Below are 25,612 nucleotides of genomic sequence, written 5' to 3'. Positions count from 1 at the left end.
TTAAGGGTCCTGTTGAATCTCTCAACAAGCCCATTGCATTGTGGATGATAGGGTGTAGTGAACTTGTAGTTGACACCACATTCCTTCCACATAGCAGTTAAGTAGCTCGACATAAAGTTTGCACCTCTGTCGGAGACGACCTCCTTAGGGAAGCCCACTCTGGAGAATACTCCAACTAGGGCTCTTGCCACAACAGGTGCTGTAGTGGTCCTAAGGGGAATAGCTTCAGGATACCTGGTGGCATGATCCACTACCACCAGTATAAACTTGTGCCCTGATGCTGTTGGTGGTTCCATGGGACCGACGATGTCGATCCCCACCCGTTCAAAGGGCACCCCCACCACAGGCATTGGTATAAGGGGGGCCTTTGTCGTGCCACCTGACTTACCACTGGCTTGGCAAGTGACACAGGAGCGGCAAAACTCCTTGGTATCTTCGTTCATATGAGGCCAGTGAAAGTGTGAGACAAGCCTGTCCCACGTTTTCGTCTGGCCTAAGTGACCTGCTAAGGGAATCTCGTGGGCCAAGGTAAGTAGGAAACCACGCTGAGACAAGGGTACAACCAGCCTCCTGGTCATGCCAGGCTTGGGGTCTCTTGACTCAGTGTACAGGAGTCCATCTTCCCAGTATACCTTGTGGGTACCTGTGGCGTTCCCAGCAGCCTCAGCAGCAGCCTGCTGTCTGAGGGGTTCAAGAGAAGGGCAGTCTAACTGGTCCTTCCCCAGGTCTTCCCTTGAGGGTCCCCCTGAACCCAAGAATTCAACTTGATCAAGTTCGAACTCCCTAGGCTCAGTTTCCCTCAATTCCTGTAGGTCAGCCTCCTCTGAGACTTGATCCACGACCTGGGGCAAGGGGGAAGGCGCAGCCTTAACCCTACTGCTCTTTTTCTTGGGAGGTGTCTGGTCCGTTGTTCCAGGATCCAGCACCTGTTCAGTGGGGCATTTCCTGACCTGTGACCTGGTCACAGCGAACACATGTGCTGGCAAACCTAACATTTCCATGTGAGTCCGGTGCTCCACTTCTGACCATTGTGATGACTCCAAATCATTGCCCAACAAACAATCCACTGGGAGGTCTGGACTAACTACAACCTTCTTTTGGCCAGTTACCCCTCCCCAGGAGAAAGCTACAATTGCCATACTGTGATGGGTAGTGACATTGCTTGCATTGGTCACCAGGAATTCTGTACCTGGCATGATCTGTCCCGGGTCCACAAAGTTAGGCGTCACCATGGTGACGCTGGCACAAGTGTCCCTATAGGCCTGAGCCATCTTTCCATTTATGAAAGGCGTCTGTCTGTATTTGCCCAAGGTATTGGGACTTATGTCAGGGGACACGTCCGCGTCCCCTGTACTGACAAGGACAGCCTGAGTGAGTGTGCCAACTAAGTTGTCACGCCCCTCAGAACCCAGGGTTAACCCTACTAAACCCTTGGGAGGCGCACTACCACTGCTGACTGTACTAGGGGGCACAGGTGCCTTAGGGGCTGCAGCGGCAGGAGTCTGCCCTCCTCCTTTCTTGGTGCACTCACTAAACCAGTGAGATTTACTTTTACAGTACTGGCACCATCTTTTGGATTGGACTTCTTTCTTCTTTTGGGGAGCCTGACCCCCTCCCTCTTTGGGTTGTTGGGGACCTGTCGAAGACTTCTGGTCATTTTGTTCCCCCTTAGAATCTTTACCCTTCTGGTCTGCCTTCTTCTGACCACCTTGATTCTGGCCCTGGTTCTGTTTAACTCTCGTACGAACCCATCTGTCTGCCTTCTTTCCCAATTCTTGGGGAGAGGTCAGATCCGAGTCGACAAGATGCTGATGCAACAACTGGTTCTGACAATTGTTTAAAATTTGTTCTCTCATCATCAAATTATACAATCCTTTGTAATCAGTAACCTTACTGCCCAGCAACCAGCCCTCAAAAGCCTTAGTGGCACAATCGACAAAGTCAGACCAATCTTGAGACTGCGTTTTCTGGGTATCCCTGAACAGCACCCTGTACTGCTCAGTGGTTAGGCCGAACCCTTCAACGAGTGTATTTTTCAAGACTTGGTAATCGTTCGCATCCTCCACCCTTGTGGTGAGGAGCTTGTCTCTTCCTTTACCTTCAAAGGAGAGCCACAAGATAGCTGCCCACTGACTCTGGGGAACACCTTGCACAGTGCAGGCCCTCTCCAAAGCAGTAATCCATTTGTGGATGTCGTCCCCTTGTTTAAAGGGGGGCACTATCTTACCAAGGTGTTTCGTATCGAAACTCTTTTCCCTATTGCTAGGTACATTGCTGCCACCAGTGGGGACTGCCCCACTTAACTGTTGCTCTCTCGCAAAGGCAAGCCTTTCTTTGGCCAGGGCAAGTTCTTCCCTTTCGATCCTCAGATTAGCTGCCCTTTCCTTAGCTTCGTACACTCTCCGCTGAGGGGACGTCATCCCTCTTTGCGAAGAGTTGCGAGAGCCATTGGTTTGAAGGGATCTGCCAGAGTCTCTCGACAGAGATCGGGCTCGTCCATTCCCAATGTTAAGCGGACCTGACAGTAGCGCTGGGGGTCCCCCAGTACCACTATCATGTTTGCTTAAGTTGGACCTGCTTAGTCTAACGACTTCTACCTGTCCCTTATCTGCCTCATCCCCAGAGGGATCCTCATCCTCATCATCCTCCACATCTTCGTTCTCAGTTGCGAGGTGGATGAGGTCAGGATCGTCTCTGGTTCCCTCGAGGGGAGGCATGTCTCCTTCTGGATTAGAAGAGCTAAGACGGGTCTCAGCTTTCCTGGCATCATAAGTCTCCAAGAGACCAATCAGAAAGGACGTGGTGGGGTTAGACCCCTGCTTGATCTTCCGGGAGTGACACACCTGTCTTAACTCCTTGAAGCTCAGCACAGTATATCTTGAAGGGATGACCTGTGGAGGGTCAACTGACACAAGGGGAGACTCAGAGTTTCCTCCTTTGTCCGACATACTGTTTCTAGTGTGGTGTAAGTGATGCACCTACCTACACTACGTGTTTACCTACTGTTCCCTTGCTAAGAGTTGCAGCCAAGGTGTGCTAGGCCTTGAGGAGCTACAACAGCTGGTTCAGTAGAACTCAGAGTATTCTAAGCTTTAGTTATATGTGCTAACAGTACTTATGTGATCTTTCACAAGATATTCTTAGGATACGTGTGGTAAAACAACAGCAAGCTCAAATCCCAACTGCTGCTCACCAATGTGAGAAGTTGGCCCGATATGCAACGTTCGCTATTCTAGCGACCGCTATGTATCGTTCCAACGACCCTTATGGTGTTTGGTTGTAAGTCAACCTGTAGACCAGCTATCCTAGTAGCGTGGATACGAGCAGTCTAAGGCTAAAGACTCGAGAGGGCGTGTTAAGCCAGCTGTTATACCACATATACCCCCTGAACACCAAGTGAAAGGACACCACACAAGTGTTATGAAAACAGTATATTTATTAAGAATCACAACAGCCCTGTACTCTTTATGAGGACAGGGTACTAAGCACAAACCAAATCTCTTAGGAAAATACTTCAAGTGCACAATTAAAACAAGTGTCCGAGGACACGGAAAGTTTAAGGTCTCGGGCGGACCCGATCAGGCAAGTCGGAAGCGAGGGACTCGGGACCCTAGAGTAAAGAGGCTATGCAGGCACCGAAATGCCGAGTTACCTAGCCACGAGGGCTGCGGCTGCACAAGTCTTACAGGCGTCGGGGTCTTCGCTGACGAGCCAGGAGCCGGAAGAAAAGGAGTTGCTGGCCGGCGACCAGTGATGAATAGTTCGTAGAGATCCAAGCCTGGATCAGAGATTGTTGATACCTGAAAGCAGAGGGGACCAAGTTCGTACTACTAGCCAGTAGTCAGAGGGTACCAGGAAGGCACCGGTTGGCCGTCACCTCGACTAGGTGAGTGGGCGACGCTAGGCTCGGCAGTCTCACGGACCATGAGGCGTTGTCGGCGACCACGGCGGAGGTGCGAGCTGTCCCACGAAGGATGATGCTGTCGGCGTCGCTGGGCCTAGGATGGGGCAACAAGCCTTGGCAGATCTCAGGGCCACGTGGTGGGCCTAAGATGGCGTCTTGAGTGGACCAGGAGGGTCCGGGGTGCTTCTCGCAAAGATGGAAGCAAGGGCCAGTCTGGAGCAGCCAGACCAGCAGTGTTGATTGTCGGATGTCGTCACAGAAGGGCACAGGCCAGCGGCTAGTGACCAGACAACGTGCTGAGCAGCGAGCAGAAGGGCCCCACGCAGATCGTGGAGATGCTGGGAGACTGCACTTCGGTGCTGGAGCGGCTCAGGGTCGGGGCTTCTCGGACCCCAGAGCACTCACCAGAGAATTACTTCGATGGTCGTGCTGGTTAAGAGCGTGCAGGTTCTGATGATGGCCGGTCCCTCGAGGTCTCGTCGCACCCACAGATCACAGCTGAGCTGATGACGTGGGTAGAGGTCAGAGGTGCCAGGGAAGCCGGTTCTCGTCGAGCTGGGCCGTCGGATCCTTGAGGAAGGACTTGCAGCAAACCGCAGAGTTCTTAGATGGTGCCCGCTGATGCAGGGTGACTACTCCTTAGTCACAAGGGAGAAATCTTGAGAAGAGTCTTGAGTGTCCTTTCGTAGAAAGTAGTTCTTGATTCAAAGATGATCCAATTTGGAAGGGTCCCCGCTCCGGCCTTTATTCTAAAGAAAGGGGTGGGTATATGACTAGGTCCTGCCCTAAGGGTGGGACCAGGAAGGGGGGTAGTTACACCCCTCTCCCCTGCCGGACTTTCCCCAGGCCAGGGCTGGCGCCCCTGGAACTGGTTCTGACCGGCAGATGCGTAGTGAGCACCGGGGTGCCACTCCGCAGTCACCTTCTCGCAAAAGCCCTACCTACCCAGAATACACAAACCCTGTCTGGGACGGTGCGAACACCGCCCTCGACAGGAAACCCTTTGTCCAAGTGCTCCTCGCTGGAAGGACTCCCAGCAGCAGGAGGTCAGACTCGTGTCTGTGGTGGCAGCATCCATTTTGTGGAGCTGAGGCTTTAGTTAACTTTAACCGGGGTTCACAGTTACGTACATGTCGTGTCCCTCTAGAAGGGCGGAATGCTAACCTCGTCGCCAGAATTGGTGAGGGGGCAGCATCCCGATTCGTATGACACCTTACTCGACATGCCTTGATAACGCGACACCGAAGTTACCGATGTGGTACGCGTTATCATGGAACAGCCATTGGGTCTTGATTCCGCAAGCTGTAACCGGGCTCGGCTCGGGCCAGAACCTAGTTCACACGAGCCCATGCACTCTGCCTTCAGGATTGTCAAGGCCTGCCATAGGAGTGACTGATAGGAACTCGGGTGTCCATTGTATGGTTAGATATAGAGCTACTATACCTAAAGCAAAGGGTGATTACACGACTTTGCCCCAGCTGTCATGCAGCCAGTTGTGTCAAATTTAGGAGGCCAGCCAGGGGTGGCATAATACATGCTGCAGCCCCTGGCGGCCCTGGGTACACCTATGCCCTGCGTTACGGGGTCTGATAAGGTGGCCCAGTACCAATTGGTAGATGCCCCTAGGGTACATATCGTAATTTAGAAAGAGAACAGCCAGGCTGTGGGTCTGATTGGCAGGCCCACAGTCAGAGAAAGTCGTAAACCAGTGAAACAAAAGCAAAAAATCTGGGTGATCATAGGATTGCAGACCCTACTCTCCTACACTCGTCTTTCGAGATGCTCTATGGGAGGCAACCCAGGAGCTTGCTTGACATGACGAGAGAAGTCTGGGAAACGGAACAGACCGGAGAGACCCGAAACCTGCTGGAGTACAGCACAAACTTAAAAAACAAACTGGGAAAAATCAGAGAGCTGGCTTTTACTCATCTGGAAGAAAGTCAAAAACAACAGCAAGTGCAATACAACAAAGGAAAAAAATGGAGGTCTCTCAGTGTTGGCGACTGGGCCCTGGTACTTCTGCCATCGACGTCCAAGAAGTTCCAGAACGAATGGCAGGGCCCCTTCGAAGTCACCGAAACCATCGGTAGAACCACCTACCGGTTGCGTCTATCAGCAAGGAAGACACAGATATTCCATATCAATTTATTAAAGAAATGGCTGGGACCGAAGCCGGTGGCAGCACATCTGGTAACCCCAAGCAACACCTCCCCGATGAGCACCCTGGAGGATCTAGTTGTCAATGATGAGCTGTACCGGAACGAGCAGGAGGGCCTACGAAACGTGCTACGATCGTTTGCGCCTGTCTTCTCTGACCTCCCCGGCAGGACCACTCTGGCCGAGCACAGGATAGAGACTCCCGTAGGTACCACGGTCAAACAGCGACCATACAGAATACCCGCTGCCAAGAGGGACGCAATAGGAAGAGAAGTGGAAGAGATGCTCAGACTGGGGGTGATCCGGCCATCCAGGAGCGAGTGGTCATCGCCAATAGTCATGGTGCCGAAACCCGACGGCAGTAGCCGCTTCTGTATGGACTTTCGTGCTTTGAACGCAGTGTCCACTTTCGATTCCTATCCCATTCCACGTATCGATGAGCTCATCGAGAAGCTCGGGGACGCGAAGTACATAAGCACATTAGACCTGACCAAAGGCTATTGGCAGGTGCCACTACGGGAGGAAGACAGAAAGAAGACAGCATTTGCAACGCCCGATGGACTGTACGAGTTCACTGTCCTGCCCTTCGGTCTTCATGGCGCCCCCGCCACATTCCAGAGACTGATGAATACGGTCTTGCAGGGGCATCACCGGTATTGCTCTGCCTACCTGGATGACATAATCATCTTCAGTCCGTCATGGGAGGAACACCTTAACCACCTCGGGATTGTACTACGCCAACTGGAAAATGCCGGTCTTCACGTGAACTCAAAGAAATCCAGGATTGGATACCAGAAGGTCAAGTATTTGGGATATCTTCTGGGACACGGTGCCATAGAGCCGCAAATTGAAAAAGTGAGGGCCATCGCGGACACCCCTTTTCCCAAAAACATGAAAGACATGCGGGCCTTTCTAGGTTTGGTAGGCTACTACTGGAGATTCATACCGGCATTTTTGGATGTAGCGGCACCCCTGACAGACACTCTCAAGAAATCGAAAGCCAGCGTGGACTATCGCAACCCCTCCCCTGCCATGTGGAAGGCCTTCCAGACACTTAAAAAGGCGATCACGACGAGCCTGGTTCTGACATCCCCCGATTTCGCCAAACCTTTCATATTGCATACCGACGCCTCAGACTTTGGCATCGGGGCTGTTTTGTCTCAGGACACGGGGGAGGAGGGTGTGAAGCCCATCCTGTACATAAGCAGGAAATTGTTCCCCAGGGAGGTCAGGTATCCGACCATCGAGAAGGAGTGCCTAGCCATCCGCTGGGCAATCGACAAACTGAGGTATTATCTGGAGGGGCGTACGTTCGTGTTGTACACCGATCACGCCCCCCTGTTATGGATGAGCAGGAACATCTCGAACAACCCAAGAGTCATGCGATGGTTCCTGGCCTTGCAACCCTTTCGGTTCCAGGTCCGTCACCGGAAAGGGTCTGACAATGTCAATGCGGACTTCCTGTCCCGGTTTCCTCTCCCCGATCGGGAGAATCCTAAGGGGGAGGTGTGTGACGTGGGGGACCCGGACACGGGGCCCCCTGGTATGCCTATTAATATTTCTCCTCTTTTTGCGCAGCACACCGAGGCCTGGAACACCCCGGATGTCATCGGATGCCGGCCCGGCGCGGAGTCCCTGTATCCCTGCACCTTTAAGGGGGCGGAACCGGACTGGAGACACACCTTCCCTGCGGAGGTAAAACCCATCCCAGAATCCACGCAGGGGTGCGAGACACCCGGAGGCGGAGAAGGAGACTGGTGGCGAGAGTGGAGAGAGAGCGGAGCGGATTGGGCGGAGTGCGAGGACGAGGATCGGAGGACGGAGGTGGAGTGCGAGGACGAGGATCGGAGGACGGAGGCGGAGTGCGAGGACGAAGAGCGGAGGACGGAGACGGAGTGCGTGGAAGACGACAGGAGGAAGGAGGCGGGGTACGATCAGCGAGGACGAAGGTGGACGGAGGGAGAACATCAGGCGAGGAGGATTTCTGAGGAGGCTACGGGAGAGACGCCGGCCCCCACAAAGGAGGACGACCGTGACGACGACTACAGCGGCAAGCCGGGAGGCCAACGGGACCGCGCATCGCCCAGCCACACTTCCTCTGAAGTGTGGCTCGACCAGGTACGGTCAAGATTCAGCGGGTGGGCGGGCATTAGACGAGGCAAGCCACCCTGAGGACACGAGAATCCCACTGCACAGAACCCCCCCTTTTTTGCACTGGGTCAGGTCACTTGTTCGGGACACGGGTGTGCACGTGTGTGGTCCTCACCCCTTTTTCCCTGTGTGAACTTCACGAATAGGTCAGAGTGACTCAGACCGTTTCATTTCTCTTCCCTTCCGGTATCGTGAGGCCCTCGAGACGGCGGAGAGACGGCCTACAACTCCCAGGAGGCAGTGGGAAAGACGACCCGGAGCGGGAAGAAGCACAACGGAGGCAACAGATCCCCCCCTGCCTTTCTACCGAGTGCCTGTACAAAAACGTAGACACTATAAAATAATAAAACCTTCACTGCCTAGAACACCTGTGTCAGCCAACCTCTTTGACAACCCTCCCGAAACCCCACAATAACATATCTTTTATATTTTAAACAACAAATGTATTTTATTACATTAGTAAAAAAATGTATTACATTATCAATGTTAGTGAAGACTGATATAACAAAATTATGTATAATTATTTTTTTACATGTATCCACCACCAACCACGAAAGAAAAAAGAAACTCAATTCATCACATAAATTAATTACAACACATAAACCAAACAGTTCCACATAACAATCACATAATACGAACATAATATCACATTTCAAACCAACAATATATTATCACATTTCCCACTCAAGAGAAATGAAATAAATAAAACTCACTGTTCTGTAGCTGCAGATCTTTCTCTGTATACACATAATCAAAAATAGTACGCTGTCAAAAATGGATGCATACAGTCCAAAAGCCTCAAAAAATGCAAAAAGAAAACAAATCCAATAGAAAAGCCATAGAGCAAGCCAAAGTATCTAGGAACCATACAAAAGTGGAAAAAGTGTATAACGGACAGAAAAGCTCCAATAAATTAGAAAAAAAGGAAATCAAGGCAACAAGCATTGTTTTATTATAAACAAGAAGTTATTTTCTTTGTAAAAAAAATGGAAACTTCCAATGCCCATAGGACACTTTGATAGACAAAAACCTGTAAAATAAATTAGAAAACCCACCGCAAAACACATTACATTCCAAAAGATACATATACTTAACAGTTAATCATCAGAATATAAGGAACATAACACAATTTAACATAACATAGTGATGCTTGACTAAAATAATGTACGACTACCCAAAACTACAGACTAACAAAACACACTAATACATCTAAATATACAAATAAACGCAAACTACACTATAAATACCTTCTAATCCTCCCCACTAAAGGGTGACATTTACTACTCCCACTCGTATCTAACCATACTGGGGGATGGTGTTGGACTCTAAAGGGGTGACATATACTATTCCTACTCCGATCTAATCCAATTTGGAGAAAGCATTGGACACTAAAGGGGTGACATTGACTGTTCCCACTCCAATCTAGCCATATTGGAGGAAGATGTTGGACACACTAGATGGTGACATTTAATATTCCCACTCCAATCTAACCATGTTAGGGAAATGTGCTGGACACTAAAGGGGTGACATTTACTATTACCACCCCAGTCTAAGGCTTTTTGAAGATAGGTGAAATTTACAATATCCGCTTCAATATAAAGCATTGTAAACAAGATAATACAAATTAAACATATTAAATTCACAATCAATACTCCATATTCATACTTAATTTTGTAACTACAAAATTAAATAAACTTTAATCTAAAAATACACTAACCAAAACTACAAATAGTACATGTAAATATTAAACTATAAACTATAAACAAATAATTACCAGTAATAATTAATACATTTTGTAAAACCATAATTCATAATTAACAACCTAAAATGGAAAAATAGATAGATAAATTATATGACATTTTTTATATATATTTTAAAATTAAATTACTGTTGTAAAAAGTAAACTATTTCTACAATGTAAAATACATTTTTACAAAAAGTATTACATTTTCCATAAAAATATTTCTAAATATTTAACTTTTTTAAATTACTTAATTGTTTCATTATAAAAATATTTTTATGCCATTAATATATATCTTAATTAAGATGTATTAACAGTATTATTGTAAAAAAAATTATGTAAAAATTCGAAATTATTAATTTGCATACCTTTCAAATTATTAACATAAAATGTCATTTAAATACACATTTTAAAAAACATCTCTCCACCCTTATCCCCTAAAAACGTGGTACCTGCTACTAAAAAAAGTATTAAACTATTATTTATATACAGTAATACAGCTAAAAATACAAATTTCAACAATTTCATAACTAAAACATTATCTTAGGCGCCAGCGACCAAGATGGCCGCTTGAGCATCGGCTCCGCCGGCCACCACATCCTGACTCCCCACGCTCCCTGACACAGCGCTTCGCCTCCTTGCTGCCTGATACCGCCTGGATTTGTGATCGCTTGAATTAACCTAGCGACTGGTATTGTAGCCTGCTCAGTTCAAATAGTGCTCATTTGCGCAGCATTGCCGAATTAGAATAATCATAGCCTGCTTATTTTAAAGTTTAAATTGTGCCTGCTCATTTCATATTGTGCTCATTTGCGCTGCATTATCGAGATATATTTATCGTAGCCTGCTAATTGTTGTTCGTTGTTTTCCTTCGGCTGTGCCTCCGTTTCGCTTTCTGTATTACAGCCATTTTGTTGTTGTGTCCACTCCTGGCCCGTCTCTCCTCCCCGCTCCCGCCTCCCAGCTGACCCTCCCTCCCACTGATAGATAAGGCTCGCCCCTTCCATAGTAACGCTGTGACCACCTGGGCTTGCCCCGAAGCGGTCGCTCCCCACGCTCCCTGACACAGCGCTTCGCCTCCTTGCTGCCTGATACCGCCTTAATTTGTGATCGCTTGAATTAACATAGCGCCTGGTATCGTAGCCTGCTCAGTTCAAATAGTGCTCATTTGCGCAGCATTGCCGAATTAGAATAATCATAGCCTGCTCATTTTAAAGTTTAAATTGTGCCTGCTCATTTCATATTGTGCTCATTTGCGTTGCATTGTCGAGATATATTTATCGTAGCCTGCTAATTGTTGTTCGTTGTTTTCCTTCGGCTGTGCCCCCGTTTCGCTTTCTGTATTACAGCCATTTTGTTGTTGTGTCCACTCCTGGCCCGTCTCTCCTCCCCGTTCCCGCCTCCCAGCTAACCCTCCCTCGCCCCGCCCCCTCCACTATCCATATATGACAGATGCCTTTGCCCGCAGCGTTCACGTGCAGCGGTCGCGCCCCATGTGCGTCGAAGGTCCGCGCCTGGACCGCGCCCAGGGCCAGACCCCCTGGTCCTTGAAAAACTCCCTCCACCCGCATAACGTACGACACCGCCTCCATCCTTGCCCTCAACCCCGGCCGCACACCACAATGCTGCACAGCTACCCCAGGACACTCCCATGGACCATTCGCCTGCCTCTCCTGCAAGTTCGCCTGCATCAGAACCCACACCAAACCCAGCTCCCCCAAACACAGCTCCAATTCTAACCACCTGAAGTGCATCCTGCTGAACACCCGCTCAGTGCACAGACACGCCACTGAACTCTGGGATCTACTCGACACTACATCGCCGGACTTCGCCTTCCTTACTGAAACATGGATGAACGCCTCATCAGCACCCGACATCGCCATAGCCATCCCGGACAACTACAAGATCATCCGAAAAGACCGCACCGTCCAAACAGGAGGAGGCATCGCCATCGCCCACAAGAACACCATCCGAATCACGACCAGCTCCGACGATAACCTCGCGACCGCCGAACACCTTCACTTCCAGATCCACACCGATCCCAGGACCACATTGAGAGGTACCCTCATCTACAGACCACCAGGAACCCGCACACAATTCAACGAAGACATCACTGACTTCATCAGCCCACATGCCCTCACTTCCGAGAACTACATCCTACTGGGAGACCTCAATTTCCACCTGGAAAAGAAAAATGACAGCAACACCACCACCCTTCTGGACAACCTAGCCAATCTCGGACTCAAACAACTTGTTGACTCCCCCACCCACTCAGCCGGACACACGCTTGACCCTATCTTCACCTCCAGCAAACACATTTCCTTCGATCACACCTCAGCTCTTCATTGGACGGACCACAGCTGCGTCCACTTCAGCTACAAAAAGACCACGACCTACAACCCCCCACAACCTATTCCTCGAAGAAACTGGAATAAAATCACCACCGACCAACTCATCGCATCGCTTAACCAAAACCCTCCTGCCATTTCATCGGACCCAAACCAAGCCGCCACAAAACTCACACAATGGATCACCCACATCGCTGACGAACTAGCACCCTTGAAAAACCACCAGATCAAACAAGGTAGCAAAAAGGCCCCATGGTTCAACGATGACCTCAAAAAATCCAAGAAGTTATGTCGCACACTCGAGAAAACCTGGAGAAAAAACCCTACCACTGACAACCTGACCACCTTCAAGGACGCCACCCGCAAACACCATCAATTGATCCGTTCCACCAAGAAATCAGCTTTCAAGGATCGTCTCGACAACAACGCCCAAAACAGCAAGGAACTATTCAACATCGTCAAAGAATTCACCAACCCCACCACCGGCACCAACGACATTACTCCTTCCCAAGACCTTTGCGACTCTCTATCCTCTTTCTTCCACAACAAAATCGTCGACATACATAACAGCTTTGAAAACCAGTCCGAAGAACAGTCCACTCTACCCACACCCGAACCTAAACAATACTCTCACAACCTTTGCGCCTGGAACCCTATCACTACTGAAGACACTATCCGCCTGATGAACTCCATCCACTCAGGTTCTCCAACCGACCCATGTCCCCATCACATCTTCAACAAAGCAAATTCCATCATCGCACCCCATCTCCGCGATGTCATCAACTGTTCCTTCAATTCCGCGAACTTCCCAGAAAGCTGGAAACATGCCGAACTCAGCGCCCTTCTGAAGAAACCCACAGCAGACCCCTCTGAACTTAAGAACTACCGCCCCATCTCACTCCTCCCATTCCCCGCCAAAGTCATTGAGAAAGCCGTCAATAATCAGCTCGCCGCCTTCCTCGAATCCAACAATTCCCTAGACCCCTCACAGTCCAGCTTCCGAGGCAAACACAGAACCGAAACCGCCCTCATTGCAGCTACAGACCACATCCGAACGCTACTGGACCATGGAGAAACAGTTGCCCTCATCCTACTTGACCTCTCCGCCGCCTTCGACGCAGGCTGTCACAACACCCTCATACAACGCCTCTGCAACATCGGAATACAAGGGAAAGCATTGGACTGGATCATCTCGTTCCTCGCCGGAAGAACCCAGAGAGTCCACCTCCCCCCTTTAAGATCAGAGGCCACCGAAGTCATCTGCGGCGTACCACAAGGATCATCTCTCAGCCCCACCCTCTTCAACGTTTACATGAGCCCCCTCGCATCCATCGCGCGACAACACAACCTCAACCTCATCTCCTACGCAGACGACACCCAGCTGATCCTCTCCCTCACCAAAGACCCAAACATCGCCAAAACCAATCTACACGAAGGTATGAAAGAAGTAGCCGAATGGATGAAGAACAGCCGTTTAAAACTAAACTCCGACAAAACGGAAGTCCTCATCCTAGGATCTTCCCCCTCTGCCTGGGATGACTCATGGTGGCCACCGGCCCTGGGTACAGCGCCCATACCTACAGATCACGCACGTAACCTGGGCTTCATCCTAGACTCCTCCCTCTCTATGACCAGACAAGTCAATGCAGTCTCATCTTCATGCTTCAACATCCTTCGCATGCTCAAAAAAATCTTCCGCTGGATCCCCACCGTAACAAGAAAGACAGTCACCCACGCATTGGTCACCAGCCGACTGGATTATGGAAATACCCTCTACGCCGGAACCACAGCCAAACTTCAGAAAAGACTCCAATGCATCCAAAACGCCTCAGCCAGACTCATACTGGACATCCCCCGTCAAGCTCACATTTCCGGTCACCTGAAGGAACTCCACTGGCTCCCCGTCAACAAGAGAATAATGTTCCGTCTCCTCACCCACGCACACAAGGCCCTCTACGACCTAGGACCCGAATGCCTTAACACACGACTGTCCTTCTACAAACCCACCCGTCAATTACGATCTTCCAGCCTAGCCCTCGCTGCAATTCCGCGCATCCACAGATCCACCATGGGAGGAAGATCCTTCTCCTACTTAGCAGCCAAAACCTGGAATTCTCTCCCCACTCACCTTCGACTTACTCAGAATCACCCATCCTTCAGAAAGCAGCTAAAAACCTGGTTATTCGATAAATAACTCACCCACCATCCCTCAAGCGCCTTGAGACCCTCTGGGTGAGTAGTGCGCTATACAAATTCTAGAACTTGAACTTGAACTATCCTGAGCCCCGTCCCTACCATCTGGTGTAGGACCCGCTCCTGAGCCACTGGGCGAAATTCTGAATGATTTGGGCGCTCGGATGACTTGAATTCATCGTCTGGAACTTTTGGGGCCTATTGGGCGCGCCACCGGGACCCTGCGTGTGGCACTGCCCGCTTTGGAGTTCAACAACAACGGCGAGAGAGACCGGAAGTGTGCGGCGCGAATAGTTCCCTGGAAGTCGCGTCCCACTCGAGTGGCTCTCGGACCCCCATCTATTCCCAATTGACTTCGCACATTCACGCCACTACGGAACAACCTGTAGCTGTGCCGATTGCCCTTGCGATATAGGGGTTCATTCGGCCGGCGGAGTTGGTACTTGCACAGAAACTGAAAATGGCTGCGAGGGGGGATCCCGAGAAACTACCTCCAAAAACGCTGAGGAACACCAAACCGATCCAGTCCAATAGACTGGAAAAGTACAGTTTCTCCAAGGGGTCCCCGGTGGACGAGAAACGCACGCAAGTGAGTGGTCATGAGGAGGCCCCGTCCGGGGCAGACCCGACATTGAAAGACGTGGTGGCGGCGATCACCGGGATTCAGTCATCCCTTGGTAAGATGGATACCAAGTTGGACACTGTCGAGGTGGGCCTAATCCAAGCAGACCTGAATAAAACCTCGGAAAAAGTCAAATCACTTGAGATTAAAACATCAAGTCTCACGGACGATGTGTCGGACCTCCTGCGAGAAGTGAGAGAGTTGAAGGAGTCTCAGACCCAGTTTGCTCGCAAGCTGGATGAGTACGAAGGACGGGCGAGGCGCAATAACGTCCGTATCCTTGGCATACCGGAGAGATCAGAGGGGCAGACCCCGGACCTGTTTGTGGAAGACCTTATCCTGAACCACTTAAAACCCAAGGGTCTCAGCAACTTTTTCACCGTTGAGAGGGCCCACAGAGTACCTGGTGGCCGCCCGAAGACAGGGGTGCCCCCTCGCCCGATGATTGTCCGCATTTTGAACTTTCGGGACAGAGATACTTTTCTGCAGACGGCGAGATCCTCTGGACCTCTGGCTTATGAAAATGCGTCTCTCCTCTTTTTTCCTGACTTCACCCAGGCTGTGCAGAAACAAAGGCAGGATTTCATAAATATCAAGAGACGGCTGCGTGCCTCGGAACTCAAATACTCCATGTTGTTCCCTGCCCGCCTCCGGATAGAACGCAACGGTAAAGCCAGGTTTTTTGATCACCCAGATGCAGCATCGGACTGGTTGGACCGAATCCAGGGGCCTGATACCGAAGGCGACACCCTGATGGACAATGAGGAACAATAATCCCGTGTTGGTCACTGCAGTTGGACAGGGTGGCAAGGGAGCTGGTTTGCTGGGGGAGATCTTTTAATCCCCGCTGGCTTTGTTAATATCCTGGGGTGTTTTTATTAGCACTGATGGGGGTTCTTATGCGGGTTGGGTTGGGGTGAGCTGGTGGCCTGTTTTAAGGTCCTCCTCCGTTTTCTACGTTTAGATATTGTAGTTAGTTTTGGGGTGACAGGCACACTGCTGGTTGGGGATGTGCACAAGTTGCATGCAGGGGTGCAGGGTGGGGGGTTGGGTTGTGGGGACTTTTGTTCATGGATTTGTGTTTTGTTTATGACCTATGCTTGCAAAGGTTGTCGCGTAATGCTTTAGGATTTTCCGGGGACGAATATGGCGTCAGCTAGGCGGGGTTTGGGTGTGTCGGTCCTCAGCTGGAATGTGAATGGTTTGGGAGACAAGATCAAATGCGCAATGGTGGGACAGTTGATCAGGCGCCGGTTGCCAGATGTGGTCCTACTCCAAGAGACTCATCTCATGGGAAAGAGATGTATGGCGCTACACAGGGGTGGGTATAAATTGGTTGCCCATGCCGGTTTCACCTCAGGCTCCAGCGGGGTGGGGATATTGGTCAAGAATTCCTTCCCGCTCACCATACAGGCTACCTGGTCTGATAACCGTGGACGGTATATTGGGGTCTCGGGGCTGTGGGAGGGCAGAACAATTACGTTCCTTTCAGTTTATGTACCACTCACATTGCAGACAGACACCTTCCGTGAACTGAGTAGGATGTTTTTGTCGCTACCCATTGGCATCATAGTGATTGGGGGTGATTTTAATGCAGTCATGGATGGCGAATTAGATAGATACCCCTCCTGTGTGTTACCTCCCTCTAGTGGGTGGTTGTCGGAGTTTGTTGCTGGTGGGGGTATGGTGGATGGGTGGAGGCTTCGACATCCCGTAGACATGGAATACACACGCACATCTGCGGCACACCACTCTTTCTCTAGAATTGACTATCTGCTATTGCCTGCGTCTCAGGCGGCGTTCGTCCAGGAAGTGCGCCACCTGGCCAGGGGAGTGTCTGATCACTCTCCGATATGGTTGCAGTTGAAAATCGGACCGGACAATGTTGCTAGGGTTGCACCAATTAGTGCTTGTTGGTTGAGAGATCCCGCCACCAAAAAGGAGCTGGTACGTGTCACCGATAACTACTTTAGCGAGAACTCGGGGACAGTCGAATCTGACTGCTCTCTCTGGGAGGCCTACAAAACAGTTGTCAGGGGGAAGGCCCTCTCCCTAATCTCTGGGCAGAAGAAAAAGAGCAGGGCGGAAATTGACAGGGTCGAGGCGGAGTTATTGGCGACGGAAAAGGAGGTCTCCACCACCGGGGACCCGGAAGGTGAACATCGCCTCAGTCTTCTCCGGGACGGGTTCAAACACCTATCGCGAGAGGGGGCGAGGGAACAGCACGCTAACACACAAAGTAGAGTCTATGAACACGGAGACAAGGCGGGGAAACTGATAGCGTGGTTGGAGAAGGGAGACTGGGGGTCTCGTCTGGTCCCGGAGCTGCAGATTGCGGGCTCGGGAACACGGCGGATCCGCAGCACATAGCGGACGAGTTTGCCAGATATTATGAGGAGGTTTATACCTCAGCTGGGCTGCACACGGTGGAAGAGAATGCGGAGGTCATCCGGGATATCCGAATGCCCGCTCTATCGGCCGAGGATCGGGAGTTTATGGATTCCGATAAAAAAAATGACGAGGTCGCAATGGCTATCTGCGGGGTGCGCTCCGGGAAAGCCTCGGGCCCGAATGGTTTTCCTGTTGAACTCTATAAACTTCATGCCGACCGTATAGCTCGTTTTATGAAGGCCATGTATCTTGAGAGTAGGGAAAATGGCATGCTTCCCTATGACCAGCGTACTGCCAACATTGTTGTTATATATAAGGATGGTAAGCCTTGTCTGGAGTGTTCTTCTTATCGCCCAATCTCTCTCTTAAATGCGGAGCCTAAAATTCTGGCCAAACTACTCGCGAACCGGCTAGTGAAAATTATAACTGAACTGGTACACCCGGATCAGTCCAGTTTTATGCAGCGCCGAAATACCGCCCTTAATCTTCGTAGACTCCATGGGGTGGTGGCAGGTTCGGCTCGCATCCATGAGCCAGCGGCGTCTCTGTCGTTGGACGCTACTATGGCGTTCGACAGAGTGGAATGGCCATATCTATTTGCGGTGCTGGAGAAATTCGGGTTCGGCCCGGAATTCATACGATGGATCCGTCTCCTGTATTCTGCGCCACTGGCCCGGGTAGTAGTAAACAATCACAAGTCCCGCGATTTTCGGCTTGGACGGGGCACCAGACAAGGATGTCCCCTCTCGCCTCTTTTATTTGCTCTGGCACTGGAGCCGCTAGCGGCCTGGGTACGATGGGATAGATCGATCAAAGGGTTACGCTGGACTTCGGAGTGGGAGGACAAAATCTCGCTATACGCGGACGATATCCTGATGTATCTGACCTCCCACCGACAGTCCCTCATTGTCCTGATGGATATCTTGGCGATATACTGTAGATATTCGGGGTTTAACCATTAATTGGAGGAAGGGGGGCGCTAGAGGGCGCCAGGCAAGATGGCCGCACGTATGTGAGGCTCCGCCAGATCGAGCCACAATCCTTTTAATATCCTTCATATCCTGCCCTCGTAACTCCCCAGCGTTGCGGTAATACCTGCAAGGAGCGAGGCAGCATCGTTTGGCTCTACTTTCAGCTTTCTAGCCGTCTCCGGAGGTGACTGCTGCCGATTGAACTACTGGCTGGGCCCCGACATCGTGGCGCTCTGGGACGGCCCCGCGTCCGAGGCCTGCCTGGTGGAAGATTCCTGCGATGCCTGGCGTGGCTGCCGGGAGCGGCTCGAGCGGCCGGACGGTCTCGTCGAGGCCGGGGGAGAGGCTCTGCACGGCGGCGGAGGCGAGCGGCCGTCGCCTGGGCCGGTCCCGGCCTCTGCTGGTTGCGGTGAGTGGGGAGGCGGCCTGGGAAAGCCCGGGGCTGCGGAGGTGGCGCTAGGCCGCACTAGGCTGCTCCGCGCGAGCCGCGGCTGGTGGGGGCGGGGTGCGTTCAGGTGCGACTGCGAGGGCCAGTCGGAATAGTGGCGGCTCCGTGGTGCCTGGAAGAACGCTGAAGCCTACTGCCCGGGACTGCGGCTGAGCACTAGCCGCGGGAGAGTGGCTGAGACTGGCTGCCCTATAGTTTGCTGACTGGTGGTGGGGCCTACCGGGCGCCTGCAGCTCTACCTTCCTGACCATCGGCACTGCATGTGGCGTTTCACGGGGCCGCAGTTCTGCTCTACCATCATTATTGCATTGCTCTGTGCCTGCACGTTACAGAGCCCAGAGGCTCTGAGGTGCCTGTGATCCGATCTGGCGGTCGGGTCTGCTGGAGGCCCGAGGAAGTGAGATTGGCGCCCAGAGGGGCGCAAGCTGGGCCTTGCTTGATCGTGACTCTCAGACTGGAGGTGCTGTCTGTTTGGCTTCTGGAGCTCCCTCTCCCTGGATGTTGAGACTGCTTGCCCTTCATTATTGCGGATACTGTTCCGAACAGCTGGTGTTGACTACAGTGACTTTGTGTGCTGGTTGTGACGGTCTACTGGCACTATGGGCAGGCCTGAAAGGAATCAGCCCAAATTAACTTTTGACGCTAAGAAGACTGCGATGTCGACCTCACAGGCGCCGCCGGACACGGAGCCCGCTGGGGTGTCTGGGGGTACGCCGAATTTAGAGGCTGTGCTTGTGGCTATGCAAAAAACATTGCAGTCCATATAAGGCACCATGGAAGCAGTGAATCACAGACTTGACCATATGGCTACGCAATTTGAGAGACAGAATGAACGGATGGGAGAGGTTGAACAGAGAGTGTCTGCCACTGAGGATGGTCTGGCTACCGTATCCACCAAGGTTTTCAACATGGAGCGGGTTTTGGAGGTCATCCAGGCTAAGAATGAGGAGTTGGAAGGGCGGTCCCGACGCAACAACATCCGCGTCACGGGACTGCCGGAGTCTACCAATGTGGGCCGAATGGAAGATTTCATGGAACGCTTGTTGCTTGATATTTTTGGAGCGGATCAGTTATCCCGAGTGTTCATCGTGGAGCGGGCACATCGCTCATTAGCGAAACGACCAGTGCCTGGAGCATCGCCCCGTCCCATCATCGCCCGCATACTCAATTATAAAGACAGGGATGTGATTCTGCGCCTGGCTCGGGAGAAGGGCACCATAGACTATCAGGGCAACAAACTTGAATTTTATCCTGACTTCACAGTGGCAGTGCGAACAGCGAGGAAAGAATTTCATGTGGTGAAGCAACTGCTCAGGGCGGAGGATATTCCATATGCCATGCTCTACCCGGCCCGCCTCCGGATTGGGGCACCGTCAGATAATAAAATCTTTACATCTCCCAAGGCAGCCATGGACTATGCGAAGAAGCAGAAAAAAAGAAAACGAGACTCCAACGGATGAGGTCTAGGGGTTGGCTATTTGCTGGGAACGTTTCTATTGCACTGTTTATTTGTCAGTTCCTAGTTGTATGCTGGCACACGCCGATAGATGTACTGCTGCCTCCTCCATTGGGGGCTGCTGGAATGTTCTGGTATATGTCGCAGCGCGGGGAGGACGGGATGGACGTTTAGACAAATTGCTCGATCCTCTCCTGCTTAGTTCGCTAGTGGGAGTTGGGCACCTCTACGCCCCCACGTATGGGAGTTCCCCACAATTTGTTTGGTGCAAAGTTCGGGGTTTGGGCACTGAGGGGTTGGGGATGGCTTTGGCAGGTTGGGGGTGCTGAAGTGGGCGGGGGCGGGGATCTGGTTGCCAGGGGTTTCAGTTCTGGGGAGGGAGGTTGACTCATGGGGGTACACGCAAGGAGGGCCTGTTATGTTGTGCTGGGGGCTGCCTTGGGTGGGACATGGGAATGAACGCAATTGTCAATGTTTACTGGCCGGAACGTACGTTTGAGACCAGATGGATAGGTATATGTATTAACTATCATTCTTTCTAGGGGGGAACACTGAATTGGATAACGTGGAATGTGCGGGGTCTTAACAGACCACAAAAGGCTAGGCAGATGCTTGCGTATTTGAATAGGCATGCAGTGCAGGTGGTCTTCCTGCAGGAGACGCATCTCAGCGGGCAGGCGGCTGGCGCGGTTGCTTGCCGTTGGGCTGGTACCAGAGTGGCCACCTCGTACTCCTTCTATGCCCGGGGTGTTATGATCCTCATTAAAAAAGATGTCCCATTTGTGAGTTTGCATGAGGAGGTAGATAAGGAAGGTCGGTATATCATTTTGCATGGAAAACTGTGTGGTACACTAGTCACAATGGTTAATGTATATGGGCCTAACATTGACGATCGGGACTTTTATGTTACGTTGTGGAATAAGGTTTATCAGCTGCCTCCCTCAGCGATTATTTGCGGGGGGGATCTGAATGTGACGCTGGATCAAGGGTTGGATAAAAAGGAAACACGCCAGTCATCTATGAAGCGTGCGTGTGGTGCTGTCAGAGATGGGATGGAGGTGCTGGGGCTGGTGGATGTGTGGCGTATGGGACATCCTGGAGTGAGGGAGGGCACCTGCTATACTTCCGCCCATGACACTTGGTCGAGATTGGATTACTGGCTGGTGACGAAGGATGTGAGTGGCTGGGTAGCGAGGACTGCACACTTGGCTCGGACATTATCCGATCATGCCCCTGTGCTAATGGAAGTTAAGCTCCCGACACATGCGCATGTCCCGTTTGCATGGCGATTGCCTCCTGGTGTTTTGAAAGATCAGGTCCTGCGGGAGAGTTTGCGTGAATCGATTGAACTGTTTTTCGATAAGAACGTTGGATCAGTGTCAAGTGCGGGTGTGATTTGGGAGGCGTTTAAGGTGGCAATGCGGGGCACATGTATCGGTATGCAGGCTGGGGTACTTAAATCGCTCAGGGACTCTATGGGGCGGCTGGAGCGTGAGTTGCTATGTTTGGAACGGCAATGCGAGCAGCGGCCCTCTGATCACCTACTGGCCGACGTACGCTTGAAGGTCTCTGAATACAATGAACTGGCAGATCAGGAAGTTCAATATCTATCCAAACGCGCTAGAGCACGGTACTATGGAGAGGGTGGCAGGCCTGGGCGGGGACTGGCGGATAGGCTAAAGGACCCCTGGGCTAAACATTGTGCAGTGCAGGAGATCAGGGAGGGCGATAGGACTGTGACCGATGCGGAGGGTATCTTGGACTGTTTCACTCTGTACTATACCAACATGTATGCATATAAAGACACGGCAGACGAGGGGGAAATTTCGGAATATCTAGAAGACATCGCACTTGTCTGGCTCTCGAAGGGACAGCAGGACTTTCTGATGCACCATATCACGGAGGGAGAACTGAGGGATGCGATTGCGGCTCTGCCCAACAGCAAGGCTGCTGGTACGGATGGCCTACCGCCTGAATTCTATAAAGAGTATGTGGATTTATTATTGCCACATTTGGCGATGGTGTTGGAGGAGGCCTTTGAACGAGGGCAACTACTTGCGACGTTGAGGGAGGCTCTGCTGGTGGTACTCCCGAAACCGGGTAAACCTTTAGACAGCTGTGAGTCATACCGGCCGTTGTCATTAATGAACCAGATGTTAAGATCATTGCCAAAGTGTTAGCCACGCGATTGCAACTACTATTACCGGTAATGGTGTTGCCGGACCAATCTGGATTTGTACCGGCGCCCTCCACCACGCATAACCTAAGAGCACTTTTTGCTGTCCTACACCTACTCAAACCTGACTTAGCTGAGGTGGCGGTCCTATTGGACGCTGCCAAAGCATTCGATTCTGTGGCCTGGAAATACATGATGGCAATACTGCATCGCATGGGTGTGCCGTTCTTTTTCACGTCGTTGATCGCTTTGTTGTTCACTAATCCTGTGGCCCATGTGCGAGTGAATGGGTGGGTGTTGGAACCGTCTGCAATACAGAGGGGCACGAGGCAGGGGTGTCCACTATCGCCTTTATTGTTTGCAATCATTTTGGAACCCCTAGCCTGTATTTTGCGCCAATGGCACGCATCCTTGGCTCTGTGTTTTCGTCTCCGCTCCCTGGCGGTGTCAATGTACGCGGATGACATGGTGCTTTATATTCGAGAGCCAGACATATCTAGATGGGGTGCTCAGGGAATATGTGCGGTTTGAACGTTTCTCCGGCCTGTCGATAAATTGGGGGAAGTCCGTAGTGCTGCCACTGACAGATATTACGCGCCCATTTCCATTAGAATTTCCTTTGGAATGGGCTGAGGAGCCTGTCCGCTATTTGGGCATATGGATACATAGAGATACCCAAGAAATGATTCAGGCTAACTACGGTGTGGCCATTTCCAAATTAGAAGACCAAGTAGCGCGCTGGAGTCGTTCGCGGACCGCGTAGCTCTGATCAAAATGGTGGTACTTCCCAAATTTCTATATTATTTCGTCAACATTCCGCTCCGCTTGACGTCTAGTTTTTTCACAACTTTGCAGGCCCTGCTAATTACCTTGGCCTGGGGAGGGAAGAAACCGCGAGTGAAATGGGATACCCTGACCAAACCATATGAGAGAGGTGGATTTGCGGTGCCTGACATGAAGTTGTACTATTTATGTGCGCAGGCGCATTTTGCCTCGTACTGGATCTCGGCGCCGCCATATACACCACACGTGGCGATCAAGGCGGCGGCGACGCATCCATTGCCATTAAAAGCGATGATTGCAAACTCACACTCTGTATATGAGAGGGGCGAGGTGGACACGGTGCAGAGCGCAGTGAGGGCATGGCGGGAGTTGGGCAGGCACGCGGGTTCCTTGCCACTTTATGCGCCGGACATGCCCTTGCTCAATCATGAGCATATATCGGTCTCGAGTGAGATAGGGGCTATCCACCTACTACAGGATGTTGGTATAACTACAATGGGGGATATCTTCCCGGCGGGCCGCTTTTTGGCTTTACCGTCGATATTGGACCAAACAAACAATGGCACTATGGCTACCTTCACGTATGTCCGGTTACGAGCCGCAGTGCGCACTCATTTTCCGACCTTCCCGATGGAGCCGCCCGCGCTGGCTGCGCTGCAGTTCATGTATACAGCTACTTCTCGAGTGAAAATGGTTTCGAGGCTGTACAAAATTTCACAAGATGAGGAGTGTGGTATGGTTGTGGCTGCGAAGGCTAGATGGGATGCGTGTTTGCTGGAGCCACTCTTGGAGGATGAATGGGTGGAATACTGTGCTATGACCGGGAAATTTGCTGCTAATGGGAATTTTAGACTCTTGCATTATAAATTCTTGCAACAATGGTATTATTCTCCGGAGCAACTTTTTAAATTAGGTCTGCGTGACTCATCTGCGTGTGTGCGCTGCGGGGCTGCAGTGGCTGATTTTTTGCATCTGGCTTGGACGTGCCCGCGTGTGTCTAGGTTCTGGATAGCTGTGACTGAGGCATTGTCTGCTATGACCTCGGCGACCATTGAGGCAACACCACGTGTATGTTTGCTGGGTATGGTGTCTGGTGTTCCTTTGGGTGTGAGGCGGTTGGTGGCGCTGGCGCTGCAGCTGGCCAAGCGCGGAGTGGCGACCTGCTGGGGGGGGAAACGGACGCCAGAGGTGAAGACTTGGCTGCAGGAAATGGCATACTGTCGAGATCAATTGACATGCTATTATGAGGAACTACCAGCAGGCTCCCGCCCCCGCGACATCTGGGGACCGTATACCACCTATATGTTGGCGCAATTGTCTGATGATGACTAGTCTTGCCCATATCTCTGAGTGAGAGTTGTTTTGCATGGGGAGATGCCAGATTGGAGATGGCACGCTGCTGGCCATTCCTGTTCTCTTGACTGCTGCTTCGTGCTGATGCCTTTGGATATACACTGGTCGCCTGGCCAGTGTCATGCTGTTGTTTGCGTAGCTTCTGCCTGTGGTTGACCCTTCCAAACTATTGCAATTCCTAGGTTCCCTTAATGTATGTCTTGGCGATTATCCTGCTATGACTCTCTCCTATGGAGTGAGGTCCCCTCGCATCGAGTCTGTTGTCCCATGCGATATTTGCACAATTGCTGTACTACACCCGGGGGGGAGGGTTGTGGGGGGTTATCGTTTCCTATTGTTTCTTTAAAAAAAAGCAAAAATGAGACCTCAGATGGATTCCTTATTGCTCACCCAAATTCGGCTCCGAGCTCTGTACTGCTTGATGCTGCTTGATACGCCACCGGGCCTTTGGCTGTCGGTACTCTGGCTGTGTGCTATGACCCATATGTGCTTCTAATTCAACGATTGCAGCCGGCCCGTTGGGTTGTAGGCCAGAAGCTGTGTAACTGCAATTAATGCAATAAAGGTCTTTCAAAAAAAAAAAACATTAATTGGAGGAAATCGGTCTTATTTGTGTTGAGCGGCGACCCCCCCAGAGTGCCAGAAACCTGCCCGGTAAGGGTGGAGCAGGTGGGCTTTCGCGATCTGGGTATTTACATCTCCCGGGACCCTAAACAGCGTTTCGATGCTAACCTGGTTCCCGCCCTGGCCAGACTCCGCCGGGATATCGCAAAATGGAAGGAACTGCCACTCTCCCTACTGGGTCGTGCGGTTCTGTTCAAAATGATGGCGCTACCGCGGTTCTTATACGCTCTACAGAACTTCTTTGATCCCGTGCCTTCCACTTACTTCAGTGAGATAGAATCGCTACAGCGTCAG

The sequence above is a fragment of the Lissotriton vulgaris genome, chromosome 6 (assembly GCF_964263255.1).
Source record: "Lissotriton vulgaris chromosome 6, aLisVul1.2, whole genome shotgun sequence".
Taxonomy (NCBI): Eukaryota; Metazoa; Chordata; class Amphibia; order Caudata; family Salamandridae; genus Lissotriton; species Lissotriton vulgaris.
This window is presented reverse-complemented; position numbering follows the sequence as displayed.